At 44.3% G+C, this 13,902-nt stretch overlaps 1 non-coding gene across 1 annotated transcript; it reads left to right on the plus strand.

Moving 5' to 3' along the window:
* The first annotated feature begins 9,472 nt into the window (after positions 1 to 9,472).
* On the plus strand, positions 9,473 to 9,610 carry LOC119925085. The gene has a single exon (XR_005449755.1). It is a non-coding gene; the product is annotated as a small nucleolar RNA SNORA7 (small nucleolar RNA).
* The last annotated feature ends 4,292 nt before the right edge of the window (positions 9,611 to 13,902 follow it).

Consider the following 13,902-nt stretch of genomic DNA (forward strand, 5'->3'; position numbering starts at 1 on the left):
ATCGACATCATTGGAGTCTGGCAACAACTCTGCAAATTAGGCTGCCTAGAAAAGTTCCTCAGATCATAAGGAAGCAGCATGGCCGAGTGGAAAGAGCACAGGCCTGGGAGTCAGAGGACCTGGCATGAACTTTGGCAAGACCTTGGGCAAATTACTTAAAATCTCTAGGTACCTCTTCTTTTCAATGGGGATGAAGATTGTGAACCCCAGAACTTAGTACAGTGCTTGCTGTACTTAACAAACACCATTACAAAAAAGATCATAAGCTTGAGTCCATAACAGCATGCTAGTCATGGCGGAAATACCCTGTAACCATTAGACTAGAGCAGGGAGGTATGGATGGTTCAGACCTGTTCAGTATATCCATGATGCAATGTTGGAGGGTGCAACAAGGGATATGGAAACTGATAACAAGGCTCTCCATCACCTTGCCCCCTCCTACCTCACCTCCCTTCTCTCCTTCTACAGTCCAGCCCGCACACTCCGCTCCTCTGTCGCTTATCATCTCCTCACCGGGCCTCGTTCTTGCCTGTCCCGCCATTGACCTCTGGCCCATGCCATCCCCCTGGCCTGGAATGCCCTCCCTCCGCACATCCGCCAAGCTAGCTCTCTTCCTCCCTTCAAGGCCCTACTGAGAGCTCACCTCCTCCAGGAGGCCTTCCAAGACTGAGCCCCCACCTTCCTCTCTCCCCCCTCCATCCCCCCCACCTTACCTCCTTCCCCTCCCCACAGCACCTGTATATATGTATATATGTTTGTACGTATTTATTACTCTTTATTTATTTATTTTGTTTGTACAAATTTATTCTATTTATTTTATTTTGTTAATATGTTTTGTTTTGTTCTCTGTCTCCCCCTTCTAGACTGTGAGCCCACTGTTGGGTAGGGACCGTCTCTATATGTTGCCAACTTGTACTTCCCAAGCGCTGAGTACAGTGCTCTGCACACAGTAAGCGCTCAATAAATATGATTGAATGAATGAATGAATGAATGAATGAATAACAGAATATAATTCTGATCCTTTGGAAAATGCTTCCCACTCAACAGGCCACGAGCATCATAGAAAGTTTATGAGCTGCTGGATGCTGGAAATGACATTTGAGAGGCACACACATGACTTTTTTATGGTATTTATTAAATGCTTACTATTTGCCAAGCACTGTACTAAGCAATGGGGTAAAAACAAGCTAATCAGATTGGACAGTCCATGCCCCACAAGAGGCTCCAGTTTCCATTTTACAGATGAGGTGACTGGGGCAAAGAGAAGTAAAATGATTTACCCAAAGTCCCACCGCAGACAATTGGTGGAGCTGGGATTAGAACCCAGGCCCTTCTAACCCCCATGACCATGCTCTACCCACTAAGCAACACTACCTTATCCCTGCAAGGGGTGCCTCCCACCTAGACTGCATCCATTAATCTGCTCTACCACTACCACCGCTGCCCCCCACCTGCTATCAACCCTCCCCCCTTGGGGAGAGCCCCCCTTCTACCCTTAACACTGGGCTCCAGACCCCAGGGGCTCAGCTCAGCCATAAGAAGGGACAATAAGCCTGAAAGAGAGCTTCCTTATCATATTATTCCGTTAACCAGCTCAACCCCTCATTCACTAATCCATTCTGTTATTTCAATATAGGTTCATTTATCCACTCGGGTTTGCTTTTTCCCTATTTTAATTTTTGGGTATTCATCAGTATATGTCTGCTTGTCTTTTCCAGGAATTATGTTTGAAAAAACTGTGAGATATGATACTTTTCATAGAAGAGTCACAATTTGACCTGTTGGATAGAGCACAGGAGTGGGAGTCAAAGAACTAATCTAATCCCAGCTCTACCACTTGCTTCCTGGATTACCTTGGACAAATCACTTAAATTCTCCAGGGCTCTGTTTCCTCAAGTTTGTAAAATGTAGGTTAAATACCTGTTTTCCTTCCCCCTCTGACTTTGAGCCTAATGTGGGACAGGGACAGTGTCTGATCTGATTGTACTGTATCTACCCCAGGGTTTAGCACAGTACTCAGAACAAAGTATTCACTTGACAAATGTCACAAATATTATCATGATTATTAGGTACTCAATAACTGCTGTTGATCTGAATGACAGTGATGTCTATGAATGAATCTGAATCTGAGAAATCCTACACAAAGCCAAAGTTCTTCATTGCATATTGAAATTATAATACCGTTATTCTATTCTGTTTCTTTGGGAGGTCCCTATCTAACATGCATAGGTAAAGCAAAGGAGAAAATGAAATCAAGAAATCTGGCATGCCCCAGAAATCCCCAACAATGGGACCTCAGGCTTCATTACTAAGTTTTTAAATTTGTGGTGCCGCCCTCTCTCATAAGGAAATCTGAACCTTCCACATGGTTTCTTAAAGAAGGTGATTATTTATGAACCACATTCAACATCAGATGATAGAGGCAATGTGATCTGTTGGAAAGAGCACAGGGCTGAGAATTAGGAGATGAGAATACAAATCCCAGTTCTGCCACTGGCCTGATCTGTGAACTTGGGGAAGACACTTAATCTCTCCAGCCCCTATAAAATGGGGATGAGACATTTTGAACCTCATGTGTCCAATTAAATAACCTCATATCTACCGCAGGGCACAATATTTACTAAGGCACTTAGTGAATTCCATTATTATAAAGAGAGACTTGTCAATGAAATTGTGGAGCACAGACAACTGCACTAAGCAATGTTCATAGTAGCGTAATTTCCATTGGAGGTCATGGAAAATAGCAGATCACCTAAGCAACTCCTTAATGATGAACTGAAATGTGCATATGGAGGCAGGGTGGACTCAACAAGCATTTTCAAGATGAAGAATTACTAATCTCAAACAATGTGACATAGAGGTGGGAGATGACAGCCAGAGGAGCTGAGACCATCAAGAGAGAGGTTGTTCTCAATGATCAAAATCTTGGGGAAGATTTAGGATACCAACAGGTAGATTAGAAAACACTGACAGGTGCTGCAGGTGGTGAAGAGAAGAATAGATAAAATGGCAAGGATCTTACTGGTAGTTCCAGGAACCTTCAAGAAAATCATAAAACTGCTTGTCTCTCCCTCCCCATCTCTCTCTCCCCATCTCTCTATCTTCCTATCTGTTTCGCCCCTCCTCCCTATTTCTATTTCTCTCTTAGTAAATAAGCTCCATTAAAATATTCTTCAAGAATATTTCATTCTTTTCCATAGAACATTAAAAGGACCAGAGAGCAATGCTGTCCAAGCAAACAGGTCTTGTGTAAAAGCAGAGCATTACATAAATTAAGAATTTATTACAAAAATGCCAATGACCTACCAGTAGGCTTTACAACAGCTGGAGCTTTGAGAATTGGGAGAGATCATTTCTTTGCATCCCTAGAATCAGCTGGATCTCAGACCATTGTAAACTCCAGGTTCCAGGAGCACACTGATTACACACACGATCCATGTCCCTTTTCGTACTGATGCCCAAGTTCTCGGACTTAGCCATCCCACCTGCCCCACTATTTCTGCCCTGAATGAATTTCCCTGTATTGCCCTTGCACTTGGATTTACACCCTTTATTTATCGCAGCCTCAGACCCACAGCACTTATGTGCATATCTAAAATTCATTTGTTTATAATAATCCTTGCCTTTCCCTTTAGACTGCAGTTTTGAGGGGTCATTTCCACCAATTCTGTTCTATCATACTCTCCCAAGTGCTTAGTACAGTGCTCAATAAATAACACTAATTGACTGATGAATGACAAAGACCGAGGGGTGTGGTTATGAGGGCCTTGTTCACCATAGGTGCATCATCCACCTGCCAAAAACCTTGAGAACCTCTCCTTTCAGGGGCTGGGGTGAAATAGAACCTAAATAAGTGTGGGGGCAAGAGTAATTGATGACCGAAGAGGCAGCAACTCCTTGGGAGTCTCCCAAGGAGCCTGAACTGCCCTGTGTAAGAACATCCACATTGCCTATATATCCTGGAACCCTGATTTTTCTGTCTCTTGCCTCGGCACCACAGCCCTGAATTCTGGTTCTGGTTCTGTCCCTTCAGTGGAAGGCCATGTATAGATGTCTGGGAGTGTTATTATTATTATAAGTGCTATTATTAATATTATTATTATTATTATTATTATGGCATTTGTTAAGTGTTTACTATGTGCCAGGGACTGTACTATGTGCTGGGGAGAATACAAGCAAATCAGGTTAGACACAGTCTCTGTTCCACGTGGGGCTTATAATCTCAATTCTCACTTTACATATGAGGAAACTGAGGCACAGAGAAGTGAAATCACTTGCCCAAGGTCACACAGCAGACAAGTGGCAGATCTGGGATTAGAACCCATGACCTTCTGACTCCTAGGCCTGTGCTCTAGCCCCTACACCATCCTGCTTCTCTGTAGTATAGTATAATAGAATCGGGATGAATCACATATGTGCAGCCTCACAATATATCCCAGAGTGTCACCCAGTTGGATGCCCAGAGAAGTAGTACATGATAGGACAATCCCGGATTTAAGCATCAACTAATACTAGGACCTGGATGCTCCAGCTAGAAAATTTATCAGGGAGACATCTATAAGTACCAGCACATTGTCAGGGAATGAGATGGCTACCAAACTTACCCCAAGAGAGGAACCAATAGACAGTATGCCATATTATGGAATACTAGTCTTAATTTAGCTGAAGGTTGTAAAAGGACACCCTGCTAAGTCCTACTACACTGTTGAGGGATTTTTTGGTGAGACACGAAATTGATAAGTTTTTGCATGTAAGTAACTCAATGTTCTGTACACCCTACATATTTTTTATTCTCCAAAAAAATCAATCAGTCAAATCAATTATATTCATTGAACACTTACGATGGGCAGAGCACTGTACTAATCACTTGGTAGATACAATAGAGTTAATAGAAATGATTCCTGTCCTCAAGGAGTTTACAATATAGCAAGGGAGACAATCATCACCCACAGGGGAATAATGATAATAATAATAATTATGATATTTGTTAAGCATTTACTATTTGTCATGCACTATTCTAAGTACTGGAGTAGATACAAGAAGCAGAGTATAATGATATTTGCCTAAATTGTGTTGGGTTGGGGTGACTATGAAAGTTCTTAGAAAGTACAGACCCAAGTGTCTATGGGACGTAAAAGGGGCAATGCAGAAAGGTGGGAGAATGGAGGGGGAGATGATAGGTTAATTCAGGAAGGCTTCCTGGAGGAGATATGGTTTGAAGAGGGATTTGAATATGGGAATAGTGGTGGTCTGTCAAATGCGAAGCTTCTATCTACCCCAGATGGCACATAGTAGGAGCATAACAAATATCATTTTAAAAATGTGCATATCTTGGACTTACTACCTGACCTTCAAAGGGGCTTCAAAACACAACACAACTCAGCAGACATGATCTCTGCAGTATGAGAAATTCAGGGCACATGCAAGGAACAACATCAAAAAGACATTTATTTGCTATTTTTATGGATCTTCCAAATGCACTTAGCTTTATCTGCATCACTGGAGCCACTTATAGGTAGCTAGACAGTGGCAACTTGTCAGTGAAATTGTGAAATACATCAACTAGTATGAGGTAATGTTCAGAGCAGCATAGTTTTCCCAACAGGTCATGGATAATAGCAGGTCACTTAAGTAACTCTTTAATGATGAACTGTAATGTGCACATGGAAACAGGGTGGATTCAACAAGTATTACAAAGATAAAGAATTACTAGCCTCAAACTCTAGAAGAAGTCGGATGTAGTGGATAGAGCATGGGCCTTGGAGTCAGAAGGTCATGGGTTCTAATCCCATCTCCACCACTTGTCTGCTGTGCTGTCTTGGACAAGTCACTTCACTTCTTTGTGCCTCCGTTACCTCAACTATAAAATGGGGATTGAGACTGTGAGCCCAATGTGGGACAGGAACCGTATACAACCCAGTTTTCTTGTACCCACCCTAGTACGTAGTACAGTGTCTGACATAAAACTAGTGCATAAAGCAGCATTGCTCAGTGGAAAGAGCACGGGCTTTGGAGTCAGAGGTCATGAGTTCGAATCCTGGCTCCACCACATGTCTGCTGTGTAACCTTGGGCAAGTCACTTAACTTCTTGGAGCCTCGGTTACTGCATCTGTAAAATAGGGATGAAGACTGTGAGCCCCACATGGGACAACCTGATCACCTTGTATCCCCCCAAGCACTTAGAACACTGCTTTGTGCATAGTAAGTGCTTACCAAATGCCATTATTATTGTTATTATTAATAATAAACAATGTGATATAGAGGTGGGAGGTGACAGCTAGGGAAGCTGAGGCCAGCCCACTGTTGGGTAGGGACTGTTTCTATATGTTGCCAACTTGTACTTCCCAAGCGCTTAGTACAGTGCTCTGCACACAGTAAGTGCTCAATAAATACGATTGATTGATCAGGAGGGGAGTTGTTCTCAATAAATAAAGGCTTGGGGAAGATCAGGATATGAAAAGGTAGATTAGAAAGCTTGGACAAGTGCTGCCATTGATAAAGAGAAGAATAGATAAAATGGGTAGGATCTTACTTCCAGTCCCATCATTTTCCAAGAAAACCATAAAACTGTTTTTCTCTCCCAATGTCTTTTTATTAATCTGTTTATCTATCTATCCATCTTTCTCTTTCTCAATCCTTACCCCTAATTCTCTTTCACCCTTAGTTAATAAGCTCCATTAAAATATTATTCAAGATACTATTCTCCATAGCCAAATCAAAGGGCCAGAGATAGAAGCAGTTCAAGCCCACAGGCCTTGTATAAAATCTGTTGGGCAGCGCACTGCACGAAGTAGATACTAATTACAAAAATGTCAGTGACCAGCCTGCTGCCTTTGCAACAGCTATAGCTTTGAGAATTGGAAGAGGTCAGATCTTTGTTGCAGGTGTCTCCCTTTCTTCCTTTTTAATCTTGGATCTTTTCCTCCCTAGAATCACCTGACTCCCAGACCACTGGAAACCCCAGTTACCAGGAATACACTCACTACACCCAAGATTTAGGCTCCTTTTTTGAACTGATACCTAAGCTCACATATTGGGCATCCTACCCGCCCTCCTACCTCTATCCCTGAATGAATTTCCATGCATCACCCTTGAACTTAGATTTACACCCTTTATTTATCCGACCCACAGCCCCACAGCCCTTTGGTACATATCCATAATTTATTCATATTAAATAAATAATATTTATTTAGACTTCTAGATTATAAGCTCCTTATGGTCAGGGAACGTGTCTTCCGACTCTGTTATAACGTGCTGTCCCAAGTGCTTAGTACATGCTCTGTACACAGAAAGTGCTCAATAAATGTCATTGATGGACTGATAAATGACAGACCCAGGAATGTGACTATGTGGACCTTATTCACCAAGGGTGGCATCACCACCAGCCAAAAACGTTGAGCATCTCTCCTCTCAAGGGCTGGGAATCAAATCTAAATCAGTGTGGGGACCAGAATGATTGATAGCTGAAGAGGCAGCAGCTACTTGGGAGTATGAACTGCCCTATGTAAGAGCATCCACATTGCCTATATGCCCCTGTTCCCAAAGTACACAAGACCTAGCACTGACACACTGACATTTTCTCTTCTGAGATGCCTGGAGAAAACTCTATGTGCTGTCTTGGAGGGTCACATTGTCCTTTGTCCATCCCCAAGGCTGAGCTGGAGATATCCCACCCCTGCCCCCTCTGCACCTTCTTCTCATTGCTCCTCTTGGAGCCGTAGCCCAATGTTTCCTTTGTATGGCCAGCATGGGGTGTTGGAGTGCTTGGCACTAGCAGAATTTCCTGCTTTCTCCTTCTCTCAGCCAGTGTCTGTCTCTGCAGTTCACCCTTCTTGTTCCCAGCCCAGCCCAAGCAGACTCACATGTCTATGCTGCTGTCCCAGCAATTCTTTCGCAAGGTTGGAGCTCTCCAGACAAGGAGCATCACCCTGAATCTAATGCCTGTACAGCCCAGAGAAGGGAGGGATGTTTATTGCACCTGAACCGCTTGGAAACTACTCCCTTCAAGGCTCCCTGGAACACACAATAGCAGGGCAGAAGAGTCCCTGCATCCCTAACCCCAATACTCTGAATCGGTGAGCCATCTATAGCTTGGATAAACCTCCTCTGACCTTTTCCCTTGCAACCTGCCTGCCCTGGATTCCTACAAGAAGAGCCTGGCTGCTCCCAAGTACCTTGGAAAAACCTAAATCTTGACTCTTTGGCTGCTGGTGACTACCAATCACCCTGCTTCTTCTGGGTTAATCATAATAATGTTGGCATTTGTTAAGTGCTTACTATGAGCCAAGCACTGTTCTAAGCACTGGGATAGATACAAGGTTATTAGGTTATCCCACCTGGAGCTCACAGTCTTGATCCCCATTTTACAGATGAGGGAACTGAAGCCCAGAGAAGTGAAGTGATGTGATTTGCCCAAAGTCACACAGTTGACAAGTGGTGGAGCTGGAATTAGAACCCACGACCTCTGACTCCCAAGCCCGGGCTCTTTCCACTGAGCAACGCTGCTTCTCTTCTTTGGTTCCTCATCCCTTTCCAATTTAACCTTTTATATGGGTCGTCTTCTGAGAAACATACTGGCCTTCTGGGTCCTGGTTTTGTCTCCTATTAAGCCAGGCCCAACTGATGAGAAGGGAGAATGTCCTGGGGGAATGTCAGGTGCTTGCATCGTTCTGTGTGCATATCACAGAATGTTGCATCCTTCCTGATGTGTCTGTTTCTAGTCCTATCTCCCCTAGTTCCCTCCTGGAAAACAGGGACCATATCTAATTCCCACTTGTGCATTCTTACCCACTCCTTAGTAAAGTGCTTAGTAAACACTACTAGTATGACAACTACTACTACTACTACTACTACTACTACTACTACTACTACTACTACTACTACATCCAATGGCCCTCTTGAGTGGCAGGGCACTGAATGCAATCAGATACTGATAACTAATTGCTACCACCCTCCATCAGTTTACTTGTTTTTATGTGTATATATCTCAAATTCTTTTTATTTATATTCATTCATTCATTCGATCAATCATATTTATTGAGCACTTATTGTATGAATAGCACTGTACTAAGTGCTTGGAAAGTACAATTCAACAATAGATAGAGACAATCCCTACCCAACAACGAGCTCACAGTCTAGAAGGGGAAGGCTGACAACAAAACAAAACAAGTAGAAAGGCATCACTACCACCAAAATTATTATTATTTCTATTTCTACTAAAGATTGCTCACTTGTTTTGATGTCTGTTTCACTGTGTCTAGACTGTAAGCCTGGTGTGGGCAGGTACTGTCTCCCTTTATTGCTGAATTGAACTTTACCTGCTCTTAGAACAGTGCTCTGCACACAGTAAGTGCTCAATAAATACGATTAAATGAATGAATGAATGAACCTAAGGACTTAAGAGGCTATCAGCTTATTTATTTCACTTATGTATTCATTTTTTGTTTCCTTTTGTGGTTGTCAACTTAGAACTCCCCTCTCTAGGTCACACTTGGAGAGTTTCCAGTACTCTACCAGTCTTGGCTATAGGAGGGACAGTCAAGCAGAGGATTAACCATTCCATTCCTAGCTTGGTCAGTGGCTACCAAGTGGAAGGCAATCTGCTACAAGTCACAACTCACCCAATCTGGGCAGCAGTGGCATGGGTGAGAGTCGAGGGAGGAGACGTCGGTTTGCTGCGTGGAAGGTGGCAATGGCAAACCACTTCCATATTTTTACCAAGAAAACTCTATGGAAACACTAACAGAATGATTGCAGGTGGAGAGTGGTGCATTCTGGTAGAGCTGTGTGTGTGAGGTCTCTATGGGTTGGAAACAACTCGATGGCATAAGACAAGACAAGACAATTTAGAACTATATTTCCCTCTTGTTCCCACTACAATATGGTATCAGTGTCTGCCTGTCTCCCCACATTTCACTGTGAGGTCCTCAAAGACAGGGACCATACCTTCTGTTTTCATTGTATGCTCCCAGGCACTGCTCATGATGGTGGTAATGTTGATGAAAGAAAAGGTGTGGCTTAGTGGAAAAAGCACGGGCCTGGGAATCAGAGCTAATCCTGGCTCCAAATTATTATTATTATCATTTACTTTGCTAAGCACTTCCTATGTGTCAAGTACTGTTCTATGCGCCAGGGTAGATGCAAGTTAAGTTAGACAAGGTATGTGTCCCATATGGGGTTCAAAGTATAAGTAGGAGAGAGAACAGGTATTGAGTCCCCATTTTTAGAGTTGAGGAAACTAAGGAAAAGAAGCATGAAGTTACTTGCCCAAGACCACACAGCAAGCCATTGACAGAGCTGGTTATTAGAAACCAGGTCATCTGCCTTCTGCATGACCTCTGGCAAGTCACTCCCCTTCTTGTTTCAGTTTCCTCATCTGTAAAGTGGGGAATCAGTACCAGTTCTCCATCTCTTAAAATTGTGAGCCACATGTGGGATAGAGACTGTGTCCAACTTGATTATCTTGGAACGGTTATTGGCACAAAGTAATCACTTAACAAAAAACCCCATCATTACCATTAAGAAATCAGAGCCCACTGAGGCAAGGGGCTTGGTGAAATCTTTTCTCAGAGACCAAGAGAGCAATGGCAAAGTGACTTCCCAGGCAAAAAGGGGAGAAAAACCACTGCCTGATTCCAGTTCTCCACCCAGCTGTCCTCTACCAGGACAAAGCTGCCTGTGATGCCAGTAGGATACATTCTGATCTCTTCTGGAATTGCTGAATTGTGACCTTCTTTCTCAGTGTTTTAATTTGTATTCTACCTGTCCCCTACCAGAACAGTTAGTACAGTTCCAGTTCTTTCCATAAAGATCTCCAGAGATACTATCAGAGATAGACCCTCATTCATTTATTCATTCAATCGTACTTATTGAGTGCTTACTGTGTGCAGAGCACTGTACTAACTGCTTGTTAAGTACAAGTTGGCAACATATAGAGACAGTCCCTCCCCAACAACGGGCTCACAGTCTAGAAGGGGGAGACAGACAACAAAACAAAACATGTGGACAGGTGTCAAGTCGTCAGAACAAATAGAAATAAAGTTAGTTGCACATCATTAACAAAATAAATAGAATAGTAAATATGTACAAGTATAATAAATAGAGTAATAAATCTGTACAAACATATATACAGGCGCTGTAGGGAGGGGAAGGAGGAAGGGTGGGGGATGGGGAGGAGGAGAGGAAAAAGGGGGCTCAATCTGGCAAGGCCTCTTGGAGGAGATGATACTTATCAATTCACTGGATGTTCAGTTCTTTCATTCAGTGCTTACTGTGTGCACAGAACTGTACTAAAGTGCTTGGAAAGTACAATCTGGCAACAGAGGCAATCCCTACCCATCAACTGTCTCACAGTCTCGAAGGGGGAAATAGACAATGAAACAAAACAGTAGACAGGCATCAATACCATCAAAAATAGATAAATAGAATTATAGCTATATACACATTATTAGTAAAATAGAGTAATAAATATGTAGAAATAAACACAAGTACTGCAGGGAGGGGAAGGGGGTAGAGCAGAGGAAGGGAGTAGGGGCAATGTGGAGGGAAGAAGGAACAGAGGAAAAGGGGAGGCTCAGTCTGGGAAGCCTCTTGGAGGAGTTGAGCTCTCAGTAGGTCTTTGAAGAGGGGAAGAGAGCTAGTTTGGTGGATGTGAGCAGGGAGGGCATTCCACGTCAGAGGTAGGACATTCCCTACATTCCATGGAAACCGACCTCTCAAAGGTCACCAATGACCTCCTGCTTGCAAAATCCAACGGCTCATACTCTATCCTAATCCTCCTCGACCTCTCAGCTGTCTTCAACACTGTGGACCACCCCCTTCACCTCAACACGCTATCCGACCTTGGCTTCACAGACTCCGTCCTCTCCTGGTTCTCCTCTTATCTTTCCGGTCATTCATTCTCATTCTCTTTTGCAGGCTCCTCCTCGCCCTCCCATCCCCTTACTGTAGGGGTTCCCCAAGGTTCAGTGCTTGGTCCCCTTCTGTTCTCGATCTACACTCACTCCCTTGGTGACCTCATTCGCTCCCACGGCTTCAAATATCATCTCTACGCTGATGACATCCAGATCTACATCTCTGCCCCTGCTCTCTCCCCCTCTCTCCAGGCTCGCATCTCCTCCTGCCTTCAGGACATCTCCGTCTGGATGTCTGCCCACCACCTAAAACTCAACATGTCCAAGACTGAACTCCTTGTCTTCCCTCCCAAACCCTGCCCTCTCCCTGACTTTCCCATCTCTGTTGATGGCACTACCATCCTTCCCGTCTCACAAGCCCGCAACCTTGGTGAAATCCTCGACTCCGCTCTCTCATTCACCCCTCACATCCAAGCCGACATCAAAACCTGCCGATCTCAGCTCTGCAACATTGCCAAGATCCGCCCTTTCCTCTCCATCCAAACCACTACCCTGCTCGTTCAAGCTCTCATCCTATCCCATCTGGACTACTGCATCAGCCTTCTCTCTGATCTCCCATCCTCGAGTCTCTCCCCACTTCAGTCCATACTTCATGCTGCTACCCGGATTGTCTTTGTCCAGAAACACTCTGGGCATGTTACTCCCCTCTTCAAAAATCTCCAGTGGCTACCAATCAATCTGTGCATCAGGCAGAAACTCCTCACCCTGGGCTTCAAGGCTCTCCATCACCTCGCCCCCTCCTACCTCACCTCCCTTTTCTCCTTCTACAGCCCACCCCACACCCTCCACTCCTGTGCCGCTAATCTCCTCACCATGCCTTGTTCTCGCCTGTCCCGCCATCGACCCCCGGCCCACGTCATCCCCCGGGCCTGGAATGCCCTCCCCCTGCCCATCCGCCAAGGTAGCTCTCTTCCTCCCTTCAAGGCCCTACTGAGAGCTCACCTCCTTCAGGAGGCCTTCCCAGACTGAGTCCCTTCATTTGTCTCCCCCTCGTCCCCCTCTCCATCCCCCCACCTTACCTCATTCCCTTCCCCACAGCACCTGTATATATGTATATATGTTTGTACGTATTTATTACTGTATTCATTTATTTATTTATTTTACTTGTACATGTCTATTCTATTTTATTTTGTTAGTATGGTTTTGTTCTCTGTCTCCCCCTTTTAGACTGTGAGTCCACTGTTGGGTAGGGACTGTCTCTATATGTTGCCAACTTGTACTTCATCATCATCATCATCAATCGTATTTAATGAGCGCTTACTGTGTGCAGAGCACTGTACTAAGCACTTGGGAAATGCAAGTTGGAAACATATAGAGACAGTCCCTACCCAACAGTGGGCTCACAGTCTAAAAGAGTGGGCTCACAGTCTAAAAGAATAATGGCATTTTATTAAGCACTTACTATGTGCCAAGCACTGTTCTAAGCACTGGGGAGGTTACAAGGTGATCAGTTTGTCCCAAGGGGGGCTCACAGTCTTAATCCCCATTTGACAGATGAGGTAACTAAGGCACAGAGAAGTGAAGTGACTTGCCCAAAGTCATACGGCTGACGATAGGCGGAGCCGGGGTTTGAACCCATGACCTCTGACTCCAAAGCCCAGGCTCTTTCCACTGAGCCATGCTCCTTCCCAAGCGCTTAATACAGTGCTCTGCACACAGTAAATGCTCAATAAATACGATTGTTTGATTGATTGATTGATTGATTGATTGACATGGGCCCGGGGTCAACGGTGGGACAGGTAATAACAAGGCACAGTGAGGAGGTTAGCAGCAGAGGAGCAGAGTGTATGGGCTGGGCTGTAGAAGGAGGGAAGGGAGGTGAGGTAGGAGGGGGCAAGGTGATGGAGAGCTTTGGAGTTTTTGTTTCATGAAAAGGTTGATAGGCAGCCACTGGAGATTTTTGAGGAGGTGGGTGACATACCCAGAGCGTTTCTGTAGAAAGATAATCCAGACAGCAGAGTGAAGTATAGACTGAAGTGGGGAGAGACAG

Source organism: Tachyglossus aculeatus, chromosome 2 (assembly GCF_015852505.1).
Source record: "Tachyglossus aculeatus isolate mTacAcu1 chromosome 2, mTacAcu1.pri, whole genome shotgun sequence".
NCBI classification, from domain to species: Eukaryota; Metazoa; Chordata; class Mammalia; order Monotremata; family Tachyglossidae; genus Tachyglossus; species Tachyglossus aculeatus.